The sequence below is a fragment of the Mus pahari genome, chromosome 1, assembly GCF_900095145.1.
Source record: "Mus pahari chromosome 1, PAHARI_EIJ_v1.1, whole genome shotgun sequence".
NCBI lineage: Eukaryota > Metazoa > Chordata > Mammalia > Rodentia > Muridae > Mus > Mus pahari.
In genome coordinates this window covers 62,549,093-62,562,560 of record NC_034590.1, presented here as the reverse complement: position 1 = coordinate 62,562,560, position 13,468 = coordinate 62,549,093, and the positions used below count along the sequence as shown (strand labels likewise).

The following is a 13,468-nucleotide window of genomic DNA, read 5'->3' as shown; positions in this document are numbered from 1 at the left end:
AGGAAGGATACAAATACACTTGAAAGAATTGTGAATACAGTACTATCAGTAGTCCCATGTGGTATACAACAGGTTCTCCATGTTTAAAGTTCCCTGCTGTTTAATGAAAATTGCAAAGAACTTGTAAGAATATTGTAGTTTTAACAAGTTAGTCATTTACCTTATGTCTCCTTTTTATTGCTTCCTGTCTTTAATTGCTGCTATAGAATAAATCTTATTGCCCTTTACTGTTACCAAAACTAAGCTATATTTCCCTGGATTTCTGTGTTGCTGTATGATAAGCTTAACCAAAAATACGAACAGAAATGTGTCCATTTCTAGCCCATTCTTCTTAAGATACAGTGCACAATTCCTCAGTTCTTCTGTGTCCTGTAATGTTGACAGAAGACTCGGGCCATCTGTGCTAGAACAGCAAGATGGGAGAACTCGGTAACTAACCCTCTGAAGTGCCATAGCCTGAGACCGAGCAGCTGGGCTTTGCTGTGGGAGAGAAATGAACTTGTACCATAGTTAAGCTGGGCTATTTTGGTTTGCTGTCAGCTGTCAGCAGTGTAAACATCTGTGCTAACTTTCCTGTTCTTAACACATTGTGGGTAAGATGGGGTGTTGGGCAGATGAATGAATATTTGGATAAGTAGTAGAACTACTTATGGATAATGACTAAAAGTTAATTAAGGACTTCATAATGTGTGCGTAGCTGAACACAGATGAATTTTGAGCTAAGGCACATGGATTAATTCTCTAAGAATAGCTTCCCACCCTCCAAATATACCAATAATCCCTCTTTCAACTCATTCATCTTTAATTCATCTCATACCATTGAATGTGTTCCTTTCTTCCTAATTTTTAAATGTGATTTCTTCTTACTGAGTTCCCAGAGAGAGGTTTATCATCCCTCATCATGCAAAAATTGTAAAATAATGATCACTTTCTGCCCAGGCCATTTCTTAGAGCTATATTTTATGGATCAAGTTGTTTAACACTCACCTTGAGCATTATCTCCTGTCTCCCTTCCAGGGGTCTGGCAGGGCACCCCTGTGTTCACCTATGGTACTCGGAACACATTTGACTTAATTCTGCTCTCAGTTAATTGTAGACATTTTCTCTTCATTCTATCTATCCTGTCTAATGTGAAAGCTTTTTTTTGGAAGATGAGCTAGCTTTGTTTTCATTAGTGATCAAAAAATTCAGTATCTGACACATAGTAGGTCCACAGGATGCACAGTAGATACAAAGATGTTGATACCATTTTGCCTTCCTTTTTGTGTAAGATCAGTTACCCACTCCTGCTCATTGTCTAATGTCCATATATTTCTCGGGCCCTACAGCAGGCAGTGTCTGGATTTCAACGACTCTTGCCTCTAATGGCAACTTTTTTCCTTTCCACTTGCCCATCTCAATTTAGAAAATGTATTTCACTGCCTACTTGGGTAGATACATACTGGACTAGGAAAGTGTCAAAATTAAGTTGTCACATTTTCCTCTGCTTTTTATTCTATTCATTCCTGGCAAAATCTTCATCGAGTAAAGTTATTCTTGTGACTCAAAGCTTGAAGACTAAGCAAGGGGGTTGGAAGAAAATCTGTCTTTTGACATTTAAAAGATACGTTCTAAAATTAGTGAGCAGTTAGCACTTCTGTTAATAGTGAGATGAGGCCACACACACATTTACGAACACTCCAAATAGCCCAGGTCTACATTATTACTGGGCAGAAAGACAACACTGTGAAGACAGGCACGTGGACAGCAAAATGATGCTTGGTTCTGTTCATGATGCATTACAAAAGTAATCATGATTCTATCACGAGATAAAGCCCTATTATTTATATAGTTTATTGTTATATTTTTTAAGTTGTTTACCCAATGAAATGAAGCTGAAGTGATGTGCTCGCAGTTTGAAGCTGTATATCAGAATTGGTCTTCTTCATTAGAACCATGCGGACAACTGTAGGTTAGTCTGCCACAAAGGAAGGCACCATGGTGAGCAGAGAGCAGCATTCTCAGCGATTCACGGAACCCCCGAGCCTCATGCGAGATCCACCAGGTTTCACATCCTAACCTCCCAAAGTTCAGAAGAGCATTTAAGGCCATTTACTGAGTTCTCAGAGAGGTGTCTATCAATCCTCGACATACAAAAAGAGTTAAATAATGATCACTCTCTTCCCAGACCATTTCTTAGAGCTGTATTTTATTGATTAATTCTGTGAATGCAGTGTGATCAACAAGTCTCCTGTTCCTTCTACCATGCCATTTCTGCCTGTTGCCATGTCTTCACCCCTACAGTGGAATATATCCCTTTGGAAATGTAAGCCAAAATAAAACCTTCCTTTCTTATGTTGTTTCTATTAGGATGTTTTATCATAGCTATAGAAAGAAGCTAACAGGATAAGTGATAGATAGATGTGTAACATAATCTATGAGTCATATGATTTCTTTAAATTTAACTAGTATTAGACTGTTAAGAATTTTTACTGGTCTATTTAACATTAAGTGATTGTAGTTTTAAATTTGTAATACATATATATATATATATATATATATATATATTTAAAATGATATCAGGAAAACATTAAACATCATTCATGGTGGTACACAAATGACCAACTTTCATTAATAATTCCATCAATCCTTTTTTAATTGAAAGATATGAAATCCCAGTGATGGATGCACCACAAAATGAAAACCTCATACATCTATCTATACATGTTATATTTCAAATACCACTGAAGAAAACAGGTACTCAGCTTCAACCTTCAAAATATTCCTCCTCAAAATCATTCTGATTTACTTAAAGCATGCTAATGGAACGATAAACATATCCTTGGAACAAACAGGACTGGTAACACAAAATGAAATTTGTGTCAACAGAATAAAGCCAGATGCTGCAGGGAGGAAAAGGTACTCATGAATCTGGGAATTATTCTTTCAGTATTTTTTTCTTTGTGAAAATGTTAGCTAACGATAATGGATCATTTTTATGTTCCAGGCTGGCAAACTCTGGGTCACTCACAAAGACACTTATGAACAATGCAGAGCCATGAGCATTCCTCAGAGCAACTGCATGGAGAGAATCATCAAATAGCACAGCCTGGAAAGCATTCAATTAACCATTCAAACAACTCTTTTACTTCACAGAAGGAAAATGAGAACCAGGGAGGCACTTAACTTGTACTAGGCCACACAGAGAATCAATGGTGAGCAAGTGGACTTCAACTAATTATTTTTCAGCTCTCCAGTGAGCTTTTTTTCCATGTCTCACTTTTTTTCAGGACTCCTGGCATGTGGTCAATGTGTGATATAGAGTTCTGCTACAGTTATAAAGATACTGGGGTTCAGAAAAATTCCAGGCATTATCCCCTAAACTGTTGTACCTCATCAAAGAGAAGAGAAAAGCAGAAAAGTATCTTTACTTTAAGTGTTACATGCCTCTCTCTCTCTCTCTCTCTCTCTCTCTCTCTCTCTCTCTCTCTGTGTGTTAGGAATGATGTCACAGTTATATATGCCTTCCCTAAACTAATATTGCCTATAAGTAATAAAAGAAAAAAATGTATGTATGAATGTATGTATGTGTGTGTATGTATGTATTCATTTATCTATCTATTTATTTAGTATTTATTACAAAAGTAGTGTTCACCTGGGCTAGGGAAATGTATCAGCTATTAAAGTGTTCACCATATAAACATGGGCATGAGGACTTGACCAGAGTTTAAATTCCAATAATCCAGGTAAATTCTGGGTAGGCATGGAGGCCAGCCCAGTGCCCAGAAGGCAGAAACAGGAATCTATCTAGATAGACTAGTGGTATCAGAGATGCTTCTGGTTCTGATTGAGAGATTGTGTTTCAATATACAAGTCAGAAATTGATTGAGGAATCCTGTAGAGTTCATTATCCAGCCTTCATGTGTACCACATGCACACAAGTACTTGTGTACCTGCACATACATGTGTAAGCATAGGTGTGTGGAAGTGAATGCACACATGCATACACACCAAACACACAAAAGGAAAACAAAGCCACCAAAAGGAAATGAAAGTAATCCTTCAATGTGGCAATATTTACCTGTTTCATTTCTTCCTCCTTGGAAAGGGTTTTATCAACATACACTCTAAAAGTCATATTTTAGAAGTTTAAAAAGCAATTTTACTTTCATTTTTATATAATTGCAGAGTGACTCTAGATCTCTAAATCTCTCTGTTGGAAATTTGATTGCTGTTTATAACGATCAAAGGACCATAATTATCTAAAGAAGTAATCCTGGTATGTACCTGGGACCACAATGAAAGATCCCCAAGGCCAGGCTCCTTCAGCCAGCCTGCCACTGATCCACTCTGTACTGTTTACACTCCAGAAAAGACATAAGCCAATATTGTGGGTGTTCTCTTCATGACGTCTTTAACAGAGCTGGTTTTCTTTCTGCTTTGCCCTCGTCTCTGATGCTGCTTTCTCAATGATGCCTACTCTAATCTTTTATTTAATCTTAGCACATTTCTTTTTGCATTTTTAAATCATTTGAATAGTATATTTCAGTTATGAGTGTTACACAATTAACATTTTATTATAAATGTTATTTATTTCTGGCCCCCCCAGATACACATGGTAGATATTATTCCCTTCACCCCTCCTGTATTATTTTTCCTCTCTATTAAAAGAATTCAAAACTTTATGTTTGCCCTATTTGTTTTAGTAGCACCATATGTGAGTTTGTTTTGTTTTGTTTTGATTTTAAATGGAGGTGGTTATTTCCCTATGAATCAAGGAATACACCCCAGAAGAGCTGGTGATTATACGCAATGTGGGAGCATATTTAAAGACAAGAACAAAGCACATTGCTGGAATGAAATGTCTAGCAGGACAGTGGTGGTGCATGCCTTTAAATCCAGCACTTGCAAGGCAGAGGCAGGCAGATTTCTGAGTTCAAGGCCAACCTGGTCTACAGAGTTGAGTTCCAGGACAGCCAAGGCTATACAGAGAAACCCTGTCTAGGAAGAGAGAGAGAAAGAAAGAAAGAAAGAAAGAAAGAAAGAAAGAAAGAAAGAAAGAAAGAAAGAAAGAAAGAAAGAAAGAAAGAAAGAAAGAAAGAAGAGAAAGGGAGAGAGGGGGAGGAGGGATAAAGCATGATGAGACCTTCAAAAAATGCCATTGAGTTGGTTTTGTCTTGGGCTTCTATTGCTGAGCATGGGACCCTTAANAAAGAAAGAAAGAAAGAAAGAAAGAAAGAAAGAAAGAAAGAAAGAAAGAAAGAAAGAAAGAAAGAAAGAAAGAAAGAAAGAAAGAAAGAAAGAAATGTCTAGGTAAGTAGAAATAAATGGCAACTAGTGAAGTCTATGCACATCAAAATACTCTTCTGCTGGCGTGAATAGCAAGAACACAAAGTCAAAGGACTGAACAGACTATGTGGTGATGCATGGAGGTAATGCTTAAAAAGGTTGAACATATGAATTAAATAATTTTTGAATAATTCATGTCTACATATGTTATAAGTACTCTTTATGTGATTTTCACATCCTTATTCTTATGTGTATATACATGTCTTATGTGTACGTGCACATGATGACTATCTCTAACATCCTTGTTGCTCATCTTTTTGTTGGTTTTCATTATTATTAATTTCTTTGTACATATGTTTTACACAGTTCACTGTAACATGCAGTCCTACAAACGTAGCAATGTCTCAGTCTCTTCCTTTTACGATTGTGGTAATATTGTAAAAGCAATACCTATAAAGACTATTAACAAATGTTTCTCTGATAAACTCACCCATCCAGAGAAAAGTTTTGTTAAGTATCTGTAATGTACTAGACACAATGTTGCAGCACAAAAAGTGAGTTCAAACTCCACTATTGAATTCAGAATGGAGATCAAAGGAATAATTTAGGATCAGTGCTCCACTCTTGGTAGCAGAGTAGGGTGTCTACATTCTCAAAGGAGGCATATCTAATTCAACAAAATAGAAAGATGGTTTAGGGAACGGTTTTGTAAAATGCTATTGTTGGTATTACTTTTTCTGAAAATAAAATACATACTAGACATTTTTAAGGTTTGCTATAGAGTTCAGCACCTCAAATATGGTAGGCAAGCCCTCTGCCACTGATACTTTATATATTTTATATGGAATTAAAGTAAATTTAGAGATATATTCTCATAATATGATTAGATAGCAAAAGATAACTCCTCACACTACAAAGAATACTAAAAATGTATACAAATCTATTCATCTCATACACTGGATGAGAAATAATATTTAATTTTCAGTATATCTATCTATCTATCTCTCTATCTATCATCTATTTATCTATCATCTATTTGTGGCTGGTATTAGAAAGAGCACTGTGTGCCATGGTACCGAAATAGAAGTGAAAGGAGAACTGTGTTTACTGGTTCTCTCCTTCCTTCATGGGAAACCTGGGAGTGGAACTCAGACCATTGACTTTGGTGAAAGTGCTTTTACCCAATGAACTACAACAGCAGCCTGAATTTTTCTTATTAGACCTTAATCAATTATTCAACATACATTCAAAACCAATAGTATGCACCACCAAAAGCTTATATAAGAAGGAGCATGAAAACTATGGAAACATTTACTAGAGGAGGAAAATATTTTCATCCAATCTTTTCTTAAAATAAATCAAGGATTAATATTAATTGACCACAGAGAAAGGGAAAAGGAAAAATGCCTCCAAGGATAGAGTATATGTGCAAGTTGCAAAAGCATGAAAATGAGGACCACTGTGGGTGCCCTTGGCATATGGGGGTACTAGCAAAGTGTATCTGTGAGATAATGGATATGATGCTAATGGTACCGGAATAAGTTTGAATATGCTGGGGAGGTGGAGTATATAAAAGTAGAGGGCTGTCACAAATAATTGAATTAGTGGATATTAGTAGGGAAAGAGAGGATGATTAAACAATTCCTATAAATGTAATTCAGGCAAGAGAGGAGAGAGTGCTAAATTAGAGCAATGTCAGGGGAGAGAAAAACAGATGGAGGCATATGTGACAGGACTAGGTGGCTGATAGGATGTGGGGGCTGATAGAGAATGAGACAACTGGGCTAACTCCCAAGTTTCTAGTTGGAGCAGTTGAATGCATGGAAGGTGCCATTTACTGTGAGAGTGCAAGACAAGGCAGTGGAAGATGAACAAATTTGGGCATATGAATTCTGGAGTCCTCTCCTCTAGAACATCAAGATGACAGACTTTTAGAATCAATGGGAGGAATTAGGCCAGAGAAGCTAATGGAGAGTTAATGTGAGCACCCAATATCCTCAAGATCCCATCAAACATTTTCAGTATTGTCCTAGAGGTTTCACTAAGCCATACAGGTTTTCCTGCATCATAGATAGACTTAAAATATGGCAAAAATGTGTCGTTAAATACATTGAGTATCCTAAAACCTGGAGTACAAATACTGCATGGGATTCTAGGGGAAGAGCCCAGTGACCACACTAATCACAGCCTCTGTTTCTACAGCTGTGGATTCACAATGCATAGCCCTCTCACTCAGGTACTCAGAGACATATAGGCATCCTGTTCTGCGCTTGAGTCTATGGGGAAAACATTTAAAGAAGACCGAGTAAAACAACTTCAGAGGCTGTGTATGAACTGGGGCTCTGTGAACAACATTCAGATACCAATCTAGAAGAATCCAACACTCCCAGCTTGGAGCAAAATCCAGCAAGCTGTCACTGTGCTCAGTTGGCTGTATGTCATAATAAGAAATACTGAGTCACTGTGGACACACTGGGAAGTAGAAAGAATCAGTAAGCTATTTGAACATTATAGTCCTTTTGGAATGAATGTCGGTCTTAGTTCTCAATTCGGTTCTTACTCTATGTAAGTGAAGTCATTCACAGGTATCCAGTTCTTCTCAGTTCACTCCAGGAGTCATGTGCTAAGAGGTCAGACACTTCTTTTCCATTTGGTTGCTACATGCTGTCTAAAAAACACACACTACAAAGTACAGAAAATTGTCCCTGCTCTCATGTAGGCTCTCCAGAAGAAATTTTTAGTATTCAACTAGCTGTCTCATTAGAAGAAAGAACATTTATTAAAGTGCTAAGATTCAGTCAGGGGGAATGTGTGTTTTAAAATCAAATAGAACATCATTTCTCCACTTATATCCACAGCTGATTACCCCCTTTCTTGTGATGCAATTCATCATTTTATTTCATTTTGTAAATATTTAGAGAACAGAAGTACCACTTTTGTAAGAAAATGTTATGAGAAGTTACAGAGAGTATGTGCTTTAATTAAAAGCTCTTTCACTCTTGACCCATGACACAACAGTGACTTGAATACATAGGATGTTCCATGTTTTTCTCCATCTCATTCTCCTGTTCATAGGCAGGCTTGTCATAGTGTCATCATGTGCTATATTTACTTCCTCTGTGAGGCGTTATCACCATGCTCTTCCCTCTAGCAATAAGCAAATACTTTTTCCCCATAAAGTGAGATGAAAAGAAGATGAAAATTTCAGAAAAACTGTGCACCACACCATCAGACAATTTTTTTTGCTTTTATAAAATGTAATTTTACATTTAAACTATGGTAGATTATATTTTTATTTTAATTTTATTAATAAATATAAAAATAGTAATCAGTTATCTGGAAGTTTACAAAACATGGTAGATATCACCACAATTCAAGCTTAATCAGTATAAAATTCCCTTTTTTTTTTTTTTTTGTTTTTTGTTTTACAAATTATTTAGGCATCAAGTAACAGTAACTTTTCAAAGTGAGGTCTGTCTGGTGGGGTAAAAGAAAAGACTGGCTTGCTAGGATGAAATGAAGCCAGATGAGCTACAGCTTTAAACCACAGTCTAACAGGCTCAGTTTGCTTGAGTAAGTATTCAGAGTCCAAGTTAGGTTCTTCAGTAAAAAGAAATGTAGCAAACATTATTTTAAGAAGATTCATTAGCCTAATCAGGGACTTGAATATCAAGGAACACAATTTTATTAATCTTGCAAGAGATGAAGATATTTTGAAGGAAACTCAAAGATTTTGTTTTCATCAATGAAAATAGATAGAATAAAGGATGACACTATAATTTACAAAGACGACAGCAATACATGCTGGGCTGATTCCATAATTGTATGTACACATGGATAAAGCTGTCTGTATATTCACATCTGTGTTTTCAGTGATTTGCAGCAGCAAAAGAACTGAGGGATGCTAATTTTACAGTATTTCTGTGTACATGGATAAGCTGTTTCATAAATGATAAGACTATAGTCACTCTCCTCTGGAAAGACCCAGGTTTAAATGGCAGAACATGATGTGAAGAAACTATACAGTTCATTATTGTGTAGCAGGAAAGGTATGTCCATGTATTTTCAGGAATTTGGCTTAGAGACATGGGTCTTCCTCATTCCATTTCTTCCCTGCCCCAGATGTTGCCAACAGTATAAGATGCCAATTTCATTGATTGCTTATGCTCAACCCGATGAGAACTTGAAGCTTCCTTTCAAGGTCTACTCTACCCAAGTCATCTTCTGGGCTTATCTGTCCCTTCAACATCAAAACTCTTGTGGTGGGCTGGTCCCACAGATAACGGTTCAACAGCCCCAGATATTTCAATTTCAGACAGATAGTTATTCTTAAGCATATCTGAAAGGATTTTGGTCGATCTGCTTCACGCAGCAGAATTTGAATAAGCATTTGCTTCTGATTCCTCCCACCACTGCTCCATCTCTCTGCTGCTTTTAAAAGCATCTGCTATCACAGATGCAAAAGATATGTCACTATGAGCAACTGCTCTGTTTGGAGGAGCTGTGTCTCATGCCTGAAGTTCACTGGTACCTATAAACCAATGAATGGAGAAACCCTCCCGATCCACCTGGGTCTGAAGTTAAGAACTTTAAAACTTATCCTCCCTACACGTTTGTGGCTTCAGAGTTTTAATGCTATAATGCTTGATATACACAAATGGATAATTGTACAGTAAAGGGAAGTTTAGGAACATAGCAATAAAATTAATACTGATTAAATAGCTGTGACAATAAGTAGTTTTGTATGTTTTCTGCTCTGATATTTTATCTCTGTAGCTCTTGGTACAATGCACACTTTGACTTGTTTTCTCCACACATATTTCAATTTATCCATAATCACTCATTATAATGGCACATATTGTTCTGTAACACAAATATTTCATCTATCATACTTTTTCTCTGATACGTATTTGTAATGTTTTCAGGTTTTGCTTTGTTTTCTCTCTTTAGGGATGAAGTTACTTCAGGAAGTGAACTTCCCTTGCATTGCTCCTGGAAACATGACTAGGAAGAGAAATTCTAAGTCAGAATGTTCAGTTTTGACAAATGGTAATAATTTGTTTCCCTGCAAAAAGGTTACAATTCCAGTGATGTAAAGGAATTAACTTAGGATGATCTGAAAGTGTCGAGGAAGCTTACATTTACATTTTGCTTCAAACTTATCTTCCTTCATTACCTGTGAGGTTGGGTGTCTGGTGGCCATTTTCCTATCTCTCTCTCTCTCTCTCTCTCTCTCTCTCTCTCTCTCTCTCTCTCTCTCTCTCTCTTAAAGAGCTCTTGCTTCGTTTGTTTGTTTTGATTTTTTGAGACTAGGTCTCTCTATGTAGCCTAGCCTGGACTCAAACTTCTTGAGATCCTCCCAAGCCTCTAATTATTGCCACACACACACACACACACACACACACACACACACACACACACACACACACACGAGTATATAAATATATAAAAGCAACTTGTTAAATCTGTTTAATATTACATTTAGTATTACATTTCATGGATGGCCACTTGATAATGAATAATCAATTAGTGGATCATCCTTGGAGAAGATTAATTTCCCCATTCTCAGATTTCCTTATTTTCTGGTCCTTAAAGTCTTTCTGTGCTTTTTAAAAAGACTTGTCTCAGTTTTTAATATACCTGTATGTGTGTGCATCATGTGTGTGCATGCGTGTATGTGTGTGTGTGTGTGTGTGTGTGTGTGTGTGTGTGTGTCCGTGGCGGTCAGAGAAAGCATTTGATACCCTGAAGCTGGAGATACAGGTGGTTATGAGCTACCTAATGAAGGGGTTAAGAGTCAAGCTGTGATCTATAGGAGAGCTACCTCTGCTGTTAATCAATGAGGGATCTATCCATCGCCTAATTGGAGGTTCTAAAAGATCTCATTTTTTAAAATATATATTCTACAGAATTTAAACATCTATTGTGTGATGTTTTGACAACCTTTTCTGATTTCATTTAACTTGGCTACTCCTACTATAAATCATGGATCTTTTCATTTTCCCATAACAGTATTAATTTTTCATATCTTAGAACAATGGAGAAATACCTGATAATTTCACATCTGGATGTTATATGCTATAGTTTCTGAATACATATTACTTGGTTTGTTGTTATATTAAGCACATGTCAAATTTATTCAAAATCAGAACATATTTTTATGAAATAAATATGTATGATCATATCAAATTCTTCATTGATACTAATTATCCATTATGCTTCAAAGTTAATTTTTCTTGTATTTATACCTCAGTTTTTCTTCATTTAAAATCTCCTAGTATAATTTTTCCCATTATTATACTTTCAAACCTTATACCAATCAGAATGGCTAAGATCAAAAACTCAAACGACGGCAGATACTGGTATAAATATGAAGAAAGAGGAACATTTCTCCATTGCTGGTGGGATTGCAAGCTGGTACAACCACTCTGGAAATCAATCTGGTAGTTCCTCAGAAAATTAAAAATAGTTCTACCTGAAGACCCAGCTTTACCACTCTTGGGCACACGCCCAAAAGATGACCCACCATACCACAAGGACACTTGCTCCACTATATTCATAGTAGCCTTATTTGTAGTAGCCAGAAGCTGGAAACAATCCAGATGTCCCTCAATCAAAGAATGGATACAGAAAATGTGTTTCATTTACACAATGAAATGCTATTTAGCTATTAAAAACGAGGACATTATGAATTTTGCAGGTAAATGGATCAAACTAGAAAACATCATCCTAAGTGAAGTAACTCAGACCCCAAAGGCCATGCATGGCACGTACTAACTGACATAAACAATAAAGTACAGAATACCTAGCATACAACCCACAGACAGTAAGAAGTTAAACAAGCAGCAAAGCCCAAGTGAGGATGCTTTAATCCCACCTAGAAGGGGGAAGAAAATAATCATAGGAGGCCGAGAGAGGGAGGGACTGAAGTGGGAGAGGGGAAGAGGAGGGGAAAAGGGGAACAGGGTCAGGTATGGGTGTGTGTGTGTGTGGGAAACAGGAGAGTCTTGGAGGGCCAGGAGAATGAATGGAACTATGCAGCTGCCAGAGGTGAGAAGTGGAGGAGCTCTCTAGAAAGTACCAGAGACCTGGGAGGTGAGAGACTCTCAGTACTCAACGTGGGGTGACCTTAGCCAAAATGCCCAACAATGGGGAGAGAGAACTCTAATAAGAGTCCCTCTCCAGTAGACAGAGCCTCAAGTGGAGGGACTTGGTTACCAACCCACAGTCAAAATTTCTGACTCAGAATTGTTTCTGTCTAGAAGAACTGCAAGGACAAAAATGGAGAAGAGACTGAAGGAAAGGTGGTTCAATGATGGACCCAACTTGGGATCCATCTCATGGGGGAAACCAAGACTTGACACTATTACTGATGCTATGTTGTGCTTACAGACAGGAGCCTGGCATGGCTGTGCTCTGAGAGTCCCAACCAACAGCTGACTGAGACAGACACAGAAACTTACACGCAACCACTGAACTAAATTCAGGGACTCTTATGGTTGAATTTGGTGAAGGACTGAAGAAGCTGAAAGGGAGGGTGACCCCATAGGAAGACCAGCAGTCTCAACTAACCTGAACCCCAGGGGGCTCCCAGAAATTGAGCCACCAACCAGGCAGCCTACATGGGCTTGTCCTAGGGCTCAGGCACATACATAGTAGAGGATTGCCTGGTCTGTCCTCTGTGGGAGAAGATGTGTCTAATCCTCTAGGGCTTTGAGGCCCCAGGGAAGGGAGAGACCTATGGGGGGAGCACACCATCAGAGGCAAGGAGGAAGAGGAAAGGGATGAGGGACTGTGGGAGAGTGGACTGGGGAGGGGGGTGGTTGGAATGTAAATAAATAAAAAACAAATTAAAAAATGAAATAAAATTTCCTAGAATCATTTTTTACATTATTTTACTTTCAAAGGTTTTTTTTTTTTTTTTTTTTTACTTAAAATTTAGGTATTTTTGTCTCTCAGATAGCATATTAATTTTCTTTTGAGAATTATTCAAATGTAATTTTTATTTTTGACCAAAAATGTTTAAAACTACTTGTGTGATTATTGTTATGCTTGAGGTTATATTCCTATTAATTTGTGTTTCTGTGTTATTTTCCTTTTTTTTGTTTTTTTCTGATTTGTTTATTTATTAATTTATTATTTTTTAACTTACTTTATTAGATATTTTCTTCATTTACATTTCAAATGCTATCCTGAATGT

General features: G+C 37.2%; 1 protein-coding gene across 17 annotated transcripts in view; it reads right to left on the bottom strand.

The window, feature by feature from the left end:
• Dlg2 (discs large MAGUK scaffold protein 2) overlaps nucleotides 1–13,468 on the bottom strand; it is a 1,883,913-nt gene that overhangs the window by 984,044 nt on the left and 886,401 nt on the right. Inside the window, exon 1 of one of the 17 annotated variants that reach the window (XM_029535316.1) lies at nucleotides 1,861–1,941. The exons of the other annotated variants lie outside the window; for them this stretch is intronic. The gene's annotated coding sequence lies outside the window, so the exon portion shown is untranslated. Of the gene's footprint in view, nucleotides 1–1,860; nucleotides 1,942–13,468 lie in introns of those variants that run through there. 17 annotated transcript variants of the gene reach the window in all.